At 43.9% G+C, this 15,937-nt stretch overlaps 1 protein-coding gene across 4 annotated transcripts in view; it reads right to left on the bottom strand.

Moving 5' to 3' along the window:
* traf3ip2a (TRAF3 interacting protein 2a) overlaps positions 1 to 15,937 on the bottom strand; it is an 80,753-nt gene that overhangs the window by 27,959 nt on the left and 36,857 nt on the right. The gene's annotated exons all lie outside the window — the stretch shown is intronic.

The following is a 15,937-nucleotide window of genomic DNA, read 5'->3' as shown; positions in this document are numbered from 1 at the left end:
AGCAATGACAGCAGGATGGAGAACAGTTTCCCATGTGTAACATGGGATCACTGGCTTTATTGAGATATATCAATCGCTTCAGGCTTAGGCGAGGGGTGAACTTACCAAATTTGTGAATAACACAAAGCTTGATGAGAATATCTACGGGTTACAAGATGACATAAACAGGCTGGAACTGTGGCCAGGCTAGAAACATCACATGATACACTTTGGTGGAAATATGATGGAGAGACAATTGAGACCAAAGTACATAGTTCTGAAGAGTCTGTATAAGCATAAAGATGACACTGGGTCTTGAAAGAATGAGTAGTAAAGTACGTAAGCTTCTGGGCTTCTTGAATTCAGGCATAGAGTAAAACATTATATTACATTAAGCAATGGTTAAGCTGCAATCAGAGCGTTGCTTCTAATCCCATCCATCCAACTTTAGGAAGGATGTGAAGGTTAAAACGCAAGTTGTAAAAAATGACCTACTTCATTGTCGACTGGTTCTTGGGATGAGGGGCTTCAGCTACCTTACCATTACTTCTCCAGCTGATCCTCCTCTCCCTCCAATAGTACTCAAAACCCTCCAACCTCAGTGTTGAAAGGCATGAATTGCCTTCTGGAATGGATTCAATGCGTTAGCTGAATCCAAAGCAACTGTCCCTTAATCCTGAGTTAATAATAGGTTCTTCAGCCCGAGGAAGCAGCTTCTCGGCATCTACCCTCTCAATCCCTCTCAGGTCTTATATACTTCAGTGACATCACCTCTTACTCTCCTAAACCCCATTGAGTATAGGCTTATGTTCCTCCATCTCTCATTATCGGACACCTTATCCCAGGAATTAATCTCGTGAATCCAAACCACACTGATTGCAAAGCCAGTAGGTCCTTTATGTCTGGAGACCAAAACTATGCTCTAAATTTGCTCTCACTAACCTCAGAACAGTACAGAAATTTTCAAGTTTTTGAAGTAAACTTACCATCAAAATACAAATTTGTTGCTATATGCAACACTGAGATACATTTTCTTGTGGACATAAATAAAATATGGTTTTATTTATTAATCATTAATAAAATAATAACCATAACAGAATCAATGAAACACCATAGCAACTTGGTTGTTCAATCAGTGTGCAAAGGACAACAAACTGTGCAAATACAAAAATAAATAATAATAATAATAAATAAATAAATAAATAAATAAATAAGCAATAAATATTGAAAAAGTGAGCTGAAGAGTCATTGAAAATGAGTCCATAGGTTGGGGGAACTTTTCAATTATTGGGCAAATAAATGCTGTGATGCAGCCAGTCAATATACTCTCCACTACACATTCAGAGAAGATTGTCAAAACTTTAGATGTTATCCTAAATTGTCACAAACTCTTAAAGAAGTAGAGGTGCTGCCATGCTTTCTTCATATTTGAACCCAGGACAACTATATTTTGCATTCCAATCCCTTTGCAATATACAATAACATATACCTTACCTTTTGATGATTTATTACTTGTTCAGCTTTTTGCACTAGCAGATCAAGATTCCTCTCCATACACCAACTGTTATTAACTTCTCTACTTTCTTTATATTTTTTTTCTTTCCTCCAAGGCATATCTCACGTTTTACTACATTCTACTAATTCTATAGCTAAACATGCAGGAACATAACTCAACATTAATGTGGTCTATTCAGTAGAGGCAACCATGGCTTTCACAGATAAAAACTGACCAAGCTTCGTGTCCCAATGTGTTTTATGGAACCAAGGCTTCTTAATGAAAATTTAAAATAAGCTGAGGAAGAAATTGAGAGAAGAGCTGAGATGTGCTTGAGACACAGAGTCATAGAAAATTACAACACAGAAGCAGGGCATTCAGCTCATTTAGTCCATGCTGAACCATTTGTTGAAGTTTAACCATACGGCTGACCCTATATTAAGGTATCTACAGAGAGGTGGCAACTTTGGCATCACTAAGTCTGACTTCATTCCTGATGCCTTTGGAAATGTTAATGCTTACATCACTGGTGGAGTGAAAGCCATTCACAAAACCTTCAACATGATGAAAAATAAAGAAATGTCCCCATCAAAACATTTTGCTTGATAAAAGTTGAACACCACACAGAATGGCATTTCCTAATGATAAAGGATTGGTTCAATAAAGCCCCAATTCAAGGAGTTACAATAACAGTGGGGGGGGGGCAGGGAAGGGTTCTATCTAAAATGGCTATATGCAGGAAGACATGATGAGTCACACAATATATTTATACGAAGCATAAATTAATTGTTCATTTGTGATTAATTTATTAAGTTCTTATAAATGGTAGTTCAATCCCCACCAAATGTGGATGCAAGTTCGGTGGAGATTCCTCTTTCAATTACCCTGCCCCTTTCCTTTTGCTGACAGCTTGAGTCCTCTCAAAGACAACAAAGACTCTACCCGTCTTTTCATTTTGGCTGAACTAGACAAGGTTGCCCTCTTAGTCCTTTACTTTTTTCTTTAGCTATAGAACCCTTAGCAATAGCATTTCGAGAATCTAAGGACATTTCTGGTATACTAAGGGAAGGTATGACTCATAAAAATTCGTTATACGCTGATGAAATTTTACTTTTTATCTCTAACACTGAAACTTCTTTACCTTCGGTTCTTCTTTAATTTCCCAGTTTAGTTTTTTTTTCAGGATATAAGTTGAACTTACATAAGCTATTTCCTTTCAATGACCTAATGTCATCAAATGCCAAATTTCCATTCCAAGTTGTTACAAGTCAATTTACATATCTAGGTGTAACAATTACTAAAAACTTCAAAAATTTATTTAAAGAAAACTTAAACCCCTTATTGAATTATGTGAAAAAGAAGCTTTCTAAATGGTCTCCTCTTTCTTTATCGCTAATTGGCCGAATTAATTCGATTAAAATGAAGATTCTTCCTAAATATTTATATCTTTTTGTTATACGTTTATCCCATTACTGACAAAGTCTTTAAGGATTGGGATGAACTAGGTATTAAGTGATTTTGGAACCTGTTTATCTCAGGATCTCTTGCTTCGTTTGACCAATTGTCAACTAAATTTGCACTGCCAAAAACACATTTTTACAGATACCTTCAAATTAGAGATTTCTGACGTTCCTGATTAACTACTTTTCCTATAGGTCCTGATAAAAATTTACTGGATGATCTTTTAAATTTAAAACCTTTTGTTAATGGTTCTATTACCAGTATCTATAACTTATTGATTGATTCTAGACAAGACTTTTTAGATAAAATAAAAAAAGCTTGGAAGGATGACCTAAATTGTCAGATTTCTGATGAAAGATGGAATAAAATTCTTAAACGGGTTAATAAATCATCTTTCTGTGCTCGTCATTCACTTCTACAATTTTTTTTTATATTAGTTTTTTTATACATTTTCGACATTGCTACAGATTAAAAAAAAAACCCAGATCAAAGTGAAGAAAATTAATACAGTGCAAAAATAAACATACAATAATAATATAATACAAAAGAAGATAATTGAGAAAGCACCCAAATTGAAGACATGTAAAATTAGTATCCTCCCCAAGCCCCGCAACAAAAAAAAAACTCCAGACCAACTACAACACAATATAGAGAGTATACATCAGGACATTCAAACCCCCAAAACTGTAAATACACTTAGCAACAGAAGATATTGATGCCTACTACCAAAAAAAAAGGTGCTGAAAGCAAGGGACCGAAAAAAAACCCTAGTCAAGAGGAAGGTTATGAAAGGTCCCCAGACCTTATGGAACTTTGTATCTGAATTAAGAACTGAATAATGAATTTTTTCAAGGTCTAAGCAGGCCATAATATCATTAAGCCATTGAGCATGCATGGACGGGGCAACATCTCTCCATCTGAGGAGGATTAAATGCCTAGCCAGGAGAGAAGCAAAAGGTAATATTCGACACTTGGTCGAACTCAGACGTAAATCTGTCTCACCCAAAAAACTGAACAAAGCAATTAAAGGGTTAGGCTCTAGGTGGTGATTCAGAATATAAGATAACGTTGTGAAGACATCTTTACAAAATTTCTCCAAGCTAGGACAAAACCAGTACATATGAATGTGAGAGGCCTCGTCCCTTTTGCATTTATCACAAAGAGGACTAATGTTAGGGTAAAATCGAGATAGTTTAGATTTAGACATATGGGCTCTTTGAACAATCTTAAACTGTAAAAGGCAATGGCGAGCACAAAGAGAGGTTGAATTAACCGATTTGAGAATCGAGTCCCAAGACTCATCAGATAAGGAGATATTTAAATCATGCTCCCAAGCCATTCTAATTTTATCCACAGGGGCACGCCGTAAGGATGCTAATTTATCACGAATAAATGATATTAAACCTTTAACTAGTGGATTAATAGAAAGAAAGAAATCCATAACATTTTTCTCAGGCATTTCAAGGAAGTTAGGAATTAAAGGAACAATGAAGTGTCTAATTTGGAGATATCTAAAAAAATTGGCATTGGGCAGACTGAACTTAGCAGAGAGCTGTAGAAAAGATGCGAAGCGATTATCAATAAAAAGATCTTCAAAATGTCTAATGCCCTTCCTATACCAATCATGGAATGCTGAGTCATACGTAGTAGGTAAAAAAAGGTGATTATGTAAGATAGGGCTAGAAAAGGAAAAACCATGGAAACCATAAAATTTCCTGAACTGAGCCCATATACGCAAAGTGTGTCTAACAAGAGGATTAACAATTAATCTGGACAAGCTACTAGGGAGTACAGAGCCAAGAAGTGCAGAGATAGATAAATCTTTAGTGGAACTCAACTCCATTGCCATCCAATTAGGGCACTTGGGTTGGCCATGGAAAAAAGACCAAAAGGTAGCACAACATATATTGGCTGCCCAATAATATAAACGAAAGTCAGGTAAAGCCATGCCACCCTCTTTTTTAGATCTTTGGAGATAAACTTTATTAATTCTAGAGCGCTTATTCTTCCACAGATATGGCAAAATAATAGAGTCTAAGGAATCAAAAAAAGACTTAGGAATAAAAATTGGGATTGATTGAAATAAATATAAAAGTTTAGGGAGAACATTCATTTTAACAACATTAATACGACCTACCAAAGACATAGATAGAGGTGACCATTGTAACAGACTCTGTTTTATAGTATATGAAAGATTGGCAAAGTTTTCACGAAAGAGATCTTTATACTTCCTTGTGACTGTAATCCCAAGATAAGTAAATTGATTATGAACTACTTTAAAAGGGAGATCACGAAGTGTTAATTCTTGTGCTTCTTTATTAATTGGGAAAAGTTCGCTCTTATGTAAATTAAGTTTATAGCCAGAGAACTGGCTAAACTGATCAAGAAGTGAAAACATTGGAGGCAAGGATGTAGACGGATTTGAAAGAAAAAGTAATAATGTGGCAACCCATTTCCTGGCACATCCGCACCGGCTCACAATTAGATAGCCTACAGGGGTTTGCGAGCACAGAGCTTTGGAGCCTCTGCGCCACGGGGGGCAGGTTGAGGGAGGCTTAAAAGTGAGGCTGAGGATTTCGAATAAAGTTTTTCCTTCGATTGCAGTTACCGACTCCGTGTCGTAATTTTAGCGCTGCATGTAGCACACCACTACAATTGGTGACCCCGATGGTCCAAACGATTTTTGGACCAGAAATGACCGACGCCGCCTCTGTTCATGCGGTTTCATTGAAACTGCCGGGTTTCTGGACACAGCGACCGAACCTATGGTTCCAGCAAGCCGAAGCCCAATTCCACGTTCGCCAGATCACCTCAGAAGACACCCGCTACTACTACGTGGTGAGCTCCCTCGACCAGGACACAGCGGCCCAGGTCGCAGAGTTCATACAGTCGCCCCCGGCAGACGGCAAGTACACGGAATTCAAAGCCCTGCTCCTCAGGACTTTCGGACTCTCACGGCGTGAGCGGGCTGCCCGTTTACTGCACCTGGATGGCTTGGGCGAAAGACCTCCATCGGCTTTAATGAATGAGATGTTGTCTCTGGCCGACGGACACACACCCTGCCTCATGTTTGAACAGGCATTCCTGGAGCAGCTGACCGAGGACATACGCCTGCTGCTGTCCGACGCGGATTTCAGTGACCCCGGAAGGTGGCAGCCCGGGCGGACTTGCTGTGGAACGCCAAAAAGGTGAGCTGTGTCCATCGCACAGATCTCCCAGCCACGGTCCCAGCAGCAAACCAGTCCAGGCCCGGCCGCAGAGCCCGCCAACCCCCGGCCCAATGAACACTGGTGCTTCTACCACCAGCGGTGGGGCGTAGAAGCCCGCCGTTGTCGCCCGCCCTGCAAGTTCCCGGGAAACGCCAGGGCCAGCTGCCGCTGATGGCTACGGCGGCTGGCCATCGGGATAGCCTCCTGTATGTGTGGGATAGAAGGTCAGGACGCCGGTTTTTGGTCGATACTGGTGCCGAGATCAGTGTTTTACCTCCGACGAGTTACGACACCCACAGCAGGGCACCGGGTCCCCCCCGAGGGCCGTGACCGGCAGCACAGTAAGGACCTATGGCACCCGTCAGGTGCAGCTACAGTTCGGCTCCAGCCAGTTCACGTGGGACTTTACACTGGCCGCCGTAGCCCAACCGCTTCTGGGTGCGGATTTTTTGCGAGCTCACAGCCTACTGGTCGACCTGCCCAGGAAGAGACTGGTCCACGCCGAGACCTTTCAGACGTTCTCCCTGGGTGCAGCCCAGTTGCCAGCCCCTCACCTCGGCTCCATCATGCTGTCCGACAACGACTTCACCAGGGTCCTGGCGGATTTCCCATCGGTTCTGGCACCGCAGTTCACAGCGGCCATGCCCCGACATGGCGTACAGCACCACATCCCGACCCAGGGCCACCCCTCCACGCCCGCGCTCGGCGGCTTCCCCCGGACAAGCTCCGACTGGCGAAGGAGGAGTTCCAGAGGATGGAGGAATTGGGGATCATCCGGCGGTCCGACAGCCCATGGGCCTCCCCCCTGCACATGGTGCCCAAAGCGACGGGAGGCTGGAGACCGTGCGGCGACTACCGCAGGCTGAACGAGGCTACCACACCGGACCGCTACCCTGTGCCGCACATTCAGGACTTTGCAGCAAACCTGCACGGCGCACGGATCTTCTCCAAGGTAGACCTCGTCCGAGGGTACCATCAAATCCCGATGCATCCTGACGACGTCTCCAAAACGGCTCTCATCACCCCGTTTAGTCTTTTCAAGTTCCTCCGCATGCCGTTCGGCCTGAAGAATGCCGCACAGACGTTCCAGCGGTTAATGGACGCGGTGAGACGGGACCTGGACTTCGCGTTCATCTATTTGGATGACATCCTCATAGCCAGCAGCAGTCGTCAGGAGCATCTGTCCCACCTCCGTCAACTCTGCGCCCGACTGAGTGAGTACGGTCTTACAATCAACCCCGCCAAATGCCAGTTCGGACTCGATACCATCGATTTCCTGGGCCACAGGATTACTAAAGACGGGGCAACCCCTCTGCCCGCTAAGGTAGATGCGGTCCGCCACTTCCCCCGACCCACCACACTCAAAGGCCTTCAGGAATTCGTAGGTATGGTCAATTTCTACCACCGCTTCCTCCCTTCAGCTGCCCGGATCATGCGCCCCCTGTTCGCCCTGATGTCGGGTCCGAGCAAGGACATTACCTGGGACGAGGAGTCCGCCGCCGCTTTCGTTCAAACGAAGGAAGCTTTGGCGAACGCCGCAATGCTAGTACATCCCAGAATGGACGCCCCTACGCCCTCACAGTGGACGCATCTAACACGGCAGTCGGTGGGGTGCTGGAGCAACTCATCGCAGGTCGCTGGCAACCCCTGGCGTTTTTCAGCAAACACCTGCAGCCACCCGAGCTCAAGTACAGTGCTTTCGACCGGGAACTGTTGGTGCTCTACGTGGCAATCCGGCATTTCAGGTACTTCCTAGGTCGGCCCTTCACCGCGTTCATGGACCACAAACCGACCCATGTGGACCTGGCGCAACCGGTCGAGTTTCCAGCACCTCGGCGCTGAGGCCGACCTCCCAAGCAGGTTCCGGCCCAGACTGTGGACATTGGGGGGTGTATCGCCGGTTCTGGGGGGGGGGGGGTGGTAATGTGGCGACCCATTTCCTGGCACATCCGAACCGGCTCACAATTAGATAGCCTACGGGGGTTTGCGAGCACAGAGCTTTGGAGCCTCTGCGCCACGGGGGGCAGGTTGAGGGAGGCTTAAAAGTGAGGCTGAGGATTTCGAATAAAGTTTTTCCTTCGACTGCAGTTACCGACTCCGTGTCGTAATTTTAGCACTGCATGTAGCACACCGCTACAAGAAGTCATCAGCATAAAGAGAAACTTCATGCTCAACGCCCCCTCTCCAAATCCCGGTCAATTCAGGATAATTTCGAAATGCTATCGCCAAAGGTTCTATAGCCAAATCAAAGAGAAAGGGACTTAAAGGGCATCCCTGACGGCTGCCACGTTTGAGGTCAAATAACTGGGATTTCTGAAAATTAGTCAAAACAGAGGCAGTAGGACACAAATACAGCAATTTGATCCAAGAGATAAAACTTTGACCGAAGTCAAATTTTTCTAAAACTGCAAAAAGGTAGTTCCACTCTATACGATCAAATGCTTTCTCTGCATCGAGGGAAATAACACATTCAGGAATCCCAGTTGGAGGTGAATATAAAATGTTAAATAAACGCCGAGTGTTAAAAAAAGGAAGACAGTTTTTAATAAAACCAGTTTGATCATCAGAAAAAATAGAGGGAATAACAGTTTCTAATCTATAAGCCAAAGCTTTGGCCAAGATTTTAACATCAACATTAAGCAAAGAATTCGGATTATACGAGGAACACTCTGTTGGGTCTTTACCCTTTTTTAATAAAAGAATAATAGATGCCTCATTAAAAGAGGGTGGCAATTTACCGTTATTAAACGAGTCAGACAATACTGAGAATAACTGAGGAGAAAGAAGTGAAGAGAATGATTTATAAAATTCTATGGGGAACCCATCAGGTCCAGGAGATTTCCCTGAAGACAATGCAGAAATTGCAAAAGATATTTCTTCTGATGATATAGGCGCGTTAAGTTTGGCTTTAAAATCAGATGAAAGCGAAGGAATATTCAGATTATTTAAAAAATGATCAACAGAGATATTGTCATTCAAAGATTCAGAGGAATAAAGTCGGGAATAGAAATTTTTAAATGCGTCATTGATTTCTAAGTGATCCGATGCAAAGTCTCCATTCTCCTTCCGGATCTTTGTAATATGTTGTTTGGCTTTGGAACGCCTCAGCTGATTGGCTAGAAATTTACCAGATTTGTCACCATGAATATAGAAGCGACTCTTACTTTCAAGAAGTTGGCGTTTGACAGGTTGAGTAGACAGAAGATTAAATTTAGTTTGAAGTTCTACACGCTTCTTGTATAATTCAGGATTCTTAGTTTGATCCAATTCTTTAATCTGATTAATGAGGTCTAATCGATCTGCACAGGACTTTCTATTAAGATTTGCTGTATAGGAGATTATTTGACCCCTCAAATATGCTTTCATGGCATCCCAGACAATCTGGGATGACATTTCAGATGATGTATTGGTGTTAAAATAAAAGGTTATCTGATCTTTAATAAATTTTAGAAAATCATCATCCGATAATAAAGTTGAGTCAAAACGCCAGTGTTTATTCCTCTGAGGGAGACCAGGAAAATTTAAAGACAAAGTAATTGGGGCATGGTCAGAAATCAGTATACTATGATAGTCATAAGAATAGACAAATGGAATAAGTTGATTATCGAGTAAAAAGTAGTCAATTCTAGTAAAGGTGTGGTGAACATGTGAAAAAAAAGTCTCTCTCAGTAGGATGAAGGAAACGCCATATATCAGAGATACCATAATTAGAGAGAAAAGAGTGAATAGCTAAGGCAGATTTAGTAGCAGATCTAGTAACAGAGGATGATCGATCCAAATTAGGATCTAACCGACAATTGAAGTCACCACCCAGTATAAAAGAGTATGAGTTTAAATCTGGTAGTGAGGAGAAAAAAACATTCAAAAAAATTAACATCATCAAAATTGGGAGCATACAGGTTTGCTAGTACAACTTTAGTATTATATAATTTACCAGAAACAATAATAAAATGGCCATTTGTATCAGATATCTTATTATGGAGTTCAAAAGGAATATTTGAGTTAATAAGGATGGAGACCCCCCCCCCCCCAGCTTTGTCAGCAAAGGATGAATGAAAATGCTGACCCGTCCACTTTGACAGAAGCCAAGAATGATCAAAACTACGAATATGAGTTCCTTGAAGGAAAGCAATGTCAGCTTTGAGTTGTTTAATATGTGAGAAGACCTTCCTTCTTTTAACAGGATGATTCAATCCCTTTACATTCCAGCTCACAAATTTGAGTGAATTAACCATTATCAATTGTTAGTGCATAGAAGGTAGCAGGCATATAAAAAATCAAGCAGTAGAATAACAGTCTGGGAGCAAAAATGTAAACATAGATCCGTAGAATCAAAACAGAGACATGTCCTGAATAACAAAGGAAAACAAAAGAAACAGTGAGTAGTGTTGGAACTGGAGAATCCACCTCATCCTCGCAACCCAAAACTAGACGGCTACCTAAAAAAGCAGCTAGCTCTACCAAAAAAATTAACCCAAGTATGACTTCCAGTTCTGTATCATTAACAAAAGTTCCGTATAAATAATAAAGCAAATAATAACTAATTTATGCACTAGAAAACAGAATTACAAATAGGAACTTCAACAGAAGTATAAAACTTGATACAAAGAAAATCAGAAGGAAACTAAAACTAACTTACCCGCGAAAAATTATAAAAGATTAAAAGAGAAAAAAAAAGGTGAGGGAGAAAAGGGGGAAATTATAAAATTCAAGGAGAGTCCTTATCAACCGTTTACAGAAAAAAAAGCAAAACTTAAACTATGAATCAACCAACAGGGAGGCCTTCAATAAAAACTCCAAACCTCCAAAACAAGTTAAAGACAATTGTAGATCTCTACAGATAAAGTTATACAAAAATAAAATAGATTACACAGGTAAAATCTAAAAGTTCGCAGGGAAACATCAAATTTAAATTATCTATTTAGAAAAAACGCACCAAGTCCAGGGAGAGATTGACTACAGCCCTTAGAGTTTCAATAGATAATGTCTGAATTATTCAAGTAAAGTCTGAGTTCGGAAAAGATAGTTTTACTTTGAGAAGTACTTATTAACCATTTTAGAAGGTCAGGCCGGTTCCGAAGAAGACGAGGTGGCCGGAAGACTTCCAACAAATACCTCAGCCTCCTTCACTGATTTAAACCACTTATAATCTCCAGTAGTAAGCGTAATTCGAAGATCCGCTGGATTTCGGAGAGAGGGTCTGAATCCGCGATCAAAAAGCACTTTCATTACACCTTTAAACTCAGCACGCATCTTCAGAACCTGGGGGGCAAAATCCTCCACAAAACGAATGACCGTATTTTGAAAAGTAAAAGTACCTCTGCGGCGTGCCTCCATCATCAAACGGTTTTTCACCTGGTATTGATGAAAGCATAAAATAATCGGCTGTGGGCGGGAACCCAGAATTGCTCGAGGAACATAGGTCCTGTGTGCCTTTTCAAGCTCAGGTGGAGTTGGAAGGAATTCTTTCCCAAAAATCTCACAGAGAAACTTAGGAAAAAATTCAACGGGAGAGCCCTTTTCAGTGGCCTCTGGCAAACCAAGAGTTCATAGATGGCAACGTTTGCTCCGATTTTCAAGATCCACCATTTTGGAAAAAAGTTTACTATTCTTCTCCTCTAGGCTGGAGCAGAGAGTTTCAAGATATTGAACATGGCGTTTTAAATCTTCAGAAGTTACGTCAATGCGAGATAAATGTTCAGCATGTTCATCCACTCTAGCATTAATCTGATCCAATTCAACATTCAGCTGGTTGAAAGAAGTTCTAAATTCAGTTCTAAAATCCTTTAAAGTATCTTGTCGATGTTGTTCCAGAACAGTGAGAATGTCAGCCGACAAAGCCGTAGAAGTTTCCTTTTTCCCGGTTTTAGTACTTTTGGTAGCCATTATAAGATAGATGTGTTTGCAGGCAGGTAAAAGAGAACTAATAAAATACCTAACTAAGGTTTAAGAAGGGAGACATATAGTGCAAAGGTAAGAAGAATAACGGAGCAAAAGTTCGGAGCAACTAAACAATCGCCATCTTACCTGAATTCCCCTCTTCTACAATTTAAAGTGGTTCATCGACCTTACATTTCTAAACAGAAGCTGTCCAGTTTTTATCCAAATGTTTCTCCACTTTGTAATCAATGCAACTCTGCTGATGCCTCTTTAATTCATATGTTTTGGTTTTGCCCTAAAATTGAAAAGTTTTGGCGTGAAGTATTCCATATCTTCTCACAACTTTTTAGGGTCCAGTTTGACCCAAATCCCCTTACTGCCTTGTTTGGTTTTACTGCAAATGAAGATATAACTTTAAATACTCCTAACCTACAGGTTTTAGTTTTTACCTCTCTTTTAGCAAGGAGAGCAATCTTGCTTAAATGGAAGGAGTCTTCCCCTCTTACACATCTTCAATGGCTATGTGATATTACGTCTTATTTAAAGTTAGAGAAGATCCGCTGCTCAGTCTTAAATTCGAAACAATCTTTTTATGATATCTAGGGACCTTTCCTAAATTACTTTTCCAATTTATAAAGCTTAACAGTGCACAGACTTTTATGTATATTTCTATCTTCCCTTCTTAAGCTAATATGTTTTTTTTCTAATTATCCATTATCATCCATCAGCTTTTTTCTTTGGTAGTTGGTAGGGGGTTGACTTTTTTAATATAAAAAAAATTCTTTTATGATGTATGACCTATCTTTAAATTTTTGATTACAGAGTGGTATGCCTTTAGGTGTTACGCTATAACATTTTGATCAATTTTATTACAATATATGAATGTACACAAGTTATGTTGAGATGTATCTATGTGTTGCACTCTGTAAATCTTGTTTTTTTCTTCTGAATAAAAATAATGTAAAAAGAAAGAAAGAAAGGCTGTTATTCATTTATTGTGTATGGCTGTAACTCCAGCACTGATCTTAGCAGCACCCCATTCATAACTGTCTGTTTCTTGTGCTGCTATTAAACAGGTGACCAGTTTACCTGGTCTCTATTTTCTGTCCTTAAATCAATCATCTGCCCATGACAATATACTGTATTTCCCCAATCCCATTTACACTTACTTTATGCATAATAACTTATGTGGCAGCTTTTAAATTATTTTTAAAAATCTAAGTATTCTGGTTCCACCCCACTAATTATATCCTTGACAAGGCCAACTAGATGTGTTAAAGACAGGTTCAGTTCCTTTAAAAACATACTAACCCTGCTTGAAGCAATCCTTCTAAACTTTCATAGAAGGTTACGCCCAGAATCGACATACTGTAGCGGTGTGCTACACGCAGCGCTAAAATTACGACACGGAGTCGGTAACTGCAGTCGAAGGAAAAAACTTTATTCGGAATCTTCAGCCTCACTTTTAAGCCTCCCTCAACCTGCCCCCCGTGGCGCAGAGGCTCCAAAGCTCTGTGCTCGCAAACCCCCGTAGGCTATCTAATTGAGAGTCGGTTCGGATGTGCCAGGAAATGGGTCGCCACATTACCACCCCCACCCCCAGAACCGGAGATACACCCCCCAATGTCCGCAGTCTGGGCCAGAACCTGCTTGGGAGGTCGGCCTCTGCGCCGAGGTGCTGGAAACGGCCGGTTGCGCCAGGTCCACATGGGCCGGTTTGAGGCGGTCCACCGTGAAAACCTCCTCTTTCCCCCCAACGTCCAGCACGAACGTGGACCCGTTGTTCCGGAGCACCATAAACGGCCCCTCGTTTGGCCGCTGCAGCGGTGGCCGATGCCCGCCCCTTCGTACAAACACAAACTTACAGTTCTGTAGGTCTTTGGGTACGCAGGTCGGGTGCTGCCCGTGCTGTGAAGTGGGTATGGGGGCCAGGTTACCGAGCTTCTCGCGTAGCCCCCTTGGGGCTGGTAGGAACTCCCCGGGAACGACCAGGGGCGCGCCGTATACCAACTCGGCCGACGAGGCGTGCAGGTCGTCCTTGGGCGCTGTGCGGATGCCGAGTAGGACCCAGGCTCGTCCGCCCAGTTGGCTCCTCGCAGGCGGGCCATGAGGGCCGACTTCAGGTGACGGTGGAAACGCTCCACTAGCCCGTTCGACTGTGGGTGGTAGGCAGTGGTGTGGTGCAGCTGAGTCCCCAAAAGGCTGGCCATAGCTGACCACAGGCTGGAGGTGAACTGGGCGCCTCTGTCGGAGGTAATGTGGGCTGGTACACCAAAGCGAGATATGCAGGTGGCGATCAGGGCTCGGGCGCAAGATTCGGAGGTGGTGTCGGTGAGCGGGACTGCCTCTGGCCATCTTGTGAACCGGTCCACAATAGTCAGGAGGTGCCGCGCTCCGCGCGACACTGGCAGGGGGCCCACAATATCCACATGAATGTGGTCGAAATGCCGGTGGGATGGATGGAACTGGTGCGGTGGGGCTTTGGTGTGCCGCTGCACCTTGGCCGTCTGGCAGTGCATGCACGTTTTGGCCTATTCACTGACCTGTTTGAGGAGTCCGTGCCAAACGAACCTGCTAGAAACCATCCGGACAGTTGTCCGGATGAAGGGATGCGCCAAGTTATGATTGGAGTCGAAAACGCGGCGCCGCCAGGCTGTCGGGACGACGGGATGGGGCTGGCCGGTGGCGACGTCACAGAGTAGGGTCCTCTCACCCGGGCCCACGGGGAGGTCCTGGAGCTGCAAACCGGAGACTGCGGTTCTGTAACTTGGAATCTCCTCATCCGCCTGCTGCGCCTCTGCCAGTGCCTCAAAGTCTACCCCTTGGGAAAGGGCATGAACGGTAGGGTGAGAGAGTACATCCGCCACGACATTGTCCTTACCCGAGACGTGCCGGACATCCGTCGTGTATTCAGAGATGTAGGACAGGTGGCGTTGCTGGCGGGACGACCAGGGGTCGGACGCTTTCGTAAACGCAAAGGTAAGCGGTTTGTGGTCCGTGAACGCGGTGAAGGGCCGACCTTCTAGGAAGTACCTGAAATGCCGGATTGCCAGGTAGAGCGCCAACAGTTCCCGGTCGAAAGCACTGTACTTGAGCTCGGGTGGCCGCAGGTGTTTGCTGAAAAACGCCAGGGGTTGCCAGCGACCTGCGATGAGCTGCTCCAGCACCCCACCGACTGCCGTGTTAGATGTGTCCACTGTGAGGGCGGTAGGGGCGTCCATTCTGGGATGTACTAGCATTGCGGCATTCGCCAAAGCTTCCTTCGTCTGAATGAAAGCGGCGGCGGACTCCTCGTCCCAGGTAATGTCCTTGCTCGGACCCGACATCAGGGCGAACAGGGGGCGCATGATCCGGGCAGCTGAAGGGAGGAAGCGGCGGTAGAAATTGACCATACCTATGAATTCCTGAAGGCCTTTGATTGTGGTGGGTCGGGGAAAGAGGCGGACCGCATCTACCTTAGCGGGCAGAGGGGTTGCCCCGTCTTTAGTAATCCTGTGGCCCAGGAAGTCAATGGTATCGAGTCCGAACTGGCATTTGGCGGGGTTGATTGTAAGACCGTACTCACTCAGTCGGGCGCAGAGTTGACGGAGGTGGGACAGATGCTCCTGATGACTGCTGCTGGCTATGAGGATGTCATCCAAATAGATGAACGCGAAGTCCAGGTCCCGTCTCACCGCGTCCATTAACCGCTGGAACGTCTGTGCGGCATTCTTCAGGCCGAACAGCATGCGGAGGAACTTGAAAAGGCCAAACAGGGTGATGAGAGCCGTTTTGGGGACGTCGTCAGGATGCATCGGGATTTGATGGTACCCTCGGATGAGGTCTACCTTGGAGAAGATCCGTGCGCCGTGCAGGTTTGCTGCAAAGTCCTGAATGTGCGGCACAGGGTAGCAGTCCGGTGTGGCAGCCTCGT

This window comes from Hypanus sabinus, chromosome 10, assembly GCF_030144855.1.
Source record: "Hypanus sabinus isolate sHypSab1 chromosome 10, sHypSab1.hap1, whole genome shotgun sequence".
Lineage (NCBI taxonomy): Eukaryota > Metazoa > Chordata > Chondrichthyes > Myliobatiformes > Dasyatidae > Hypanus > Hypanus sabinus.
This window is presented reverse-complemented; position numbering and strand designations above follow the sequence as displayed.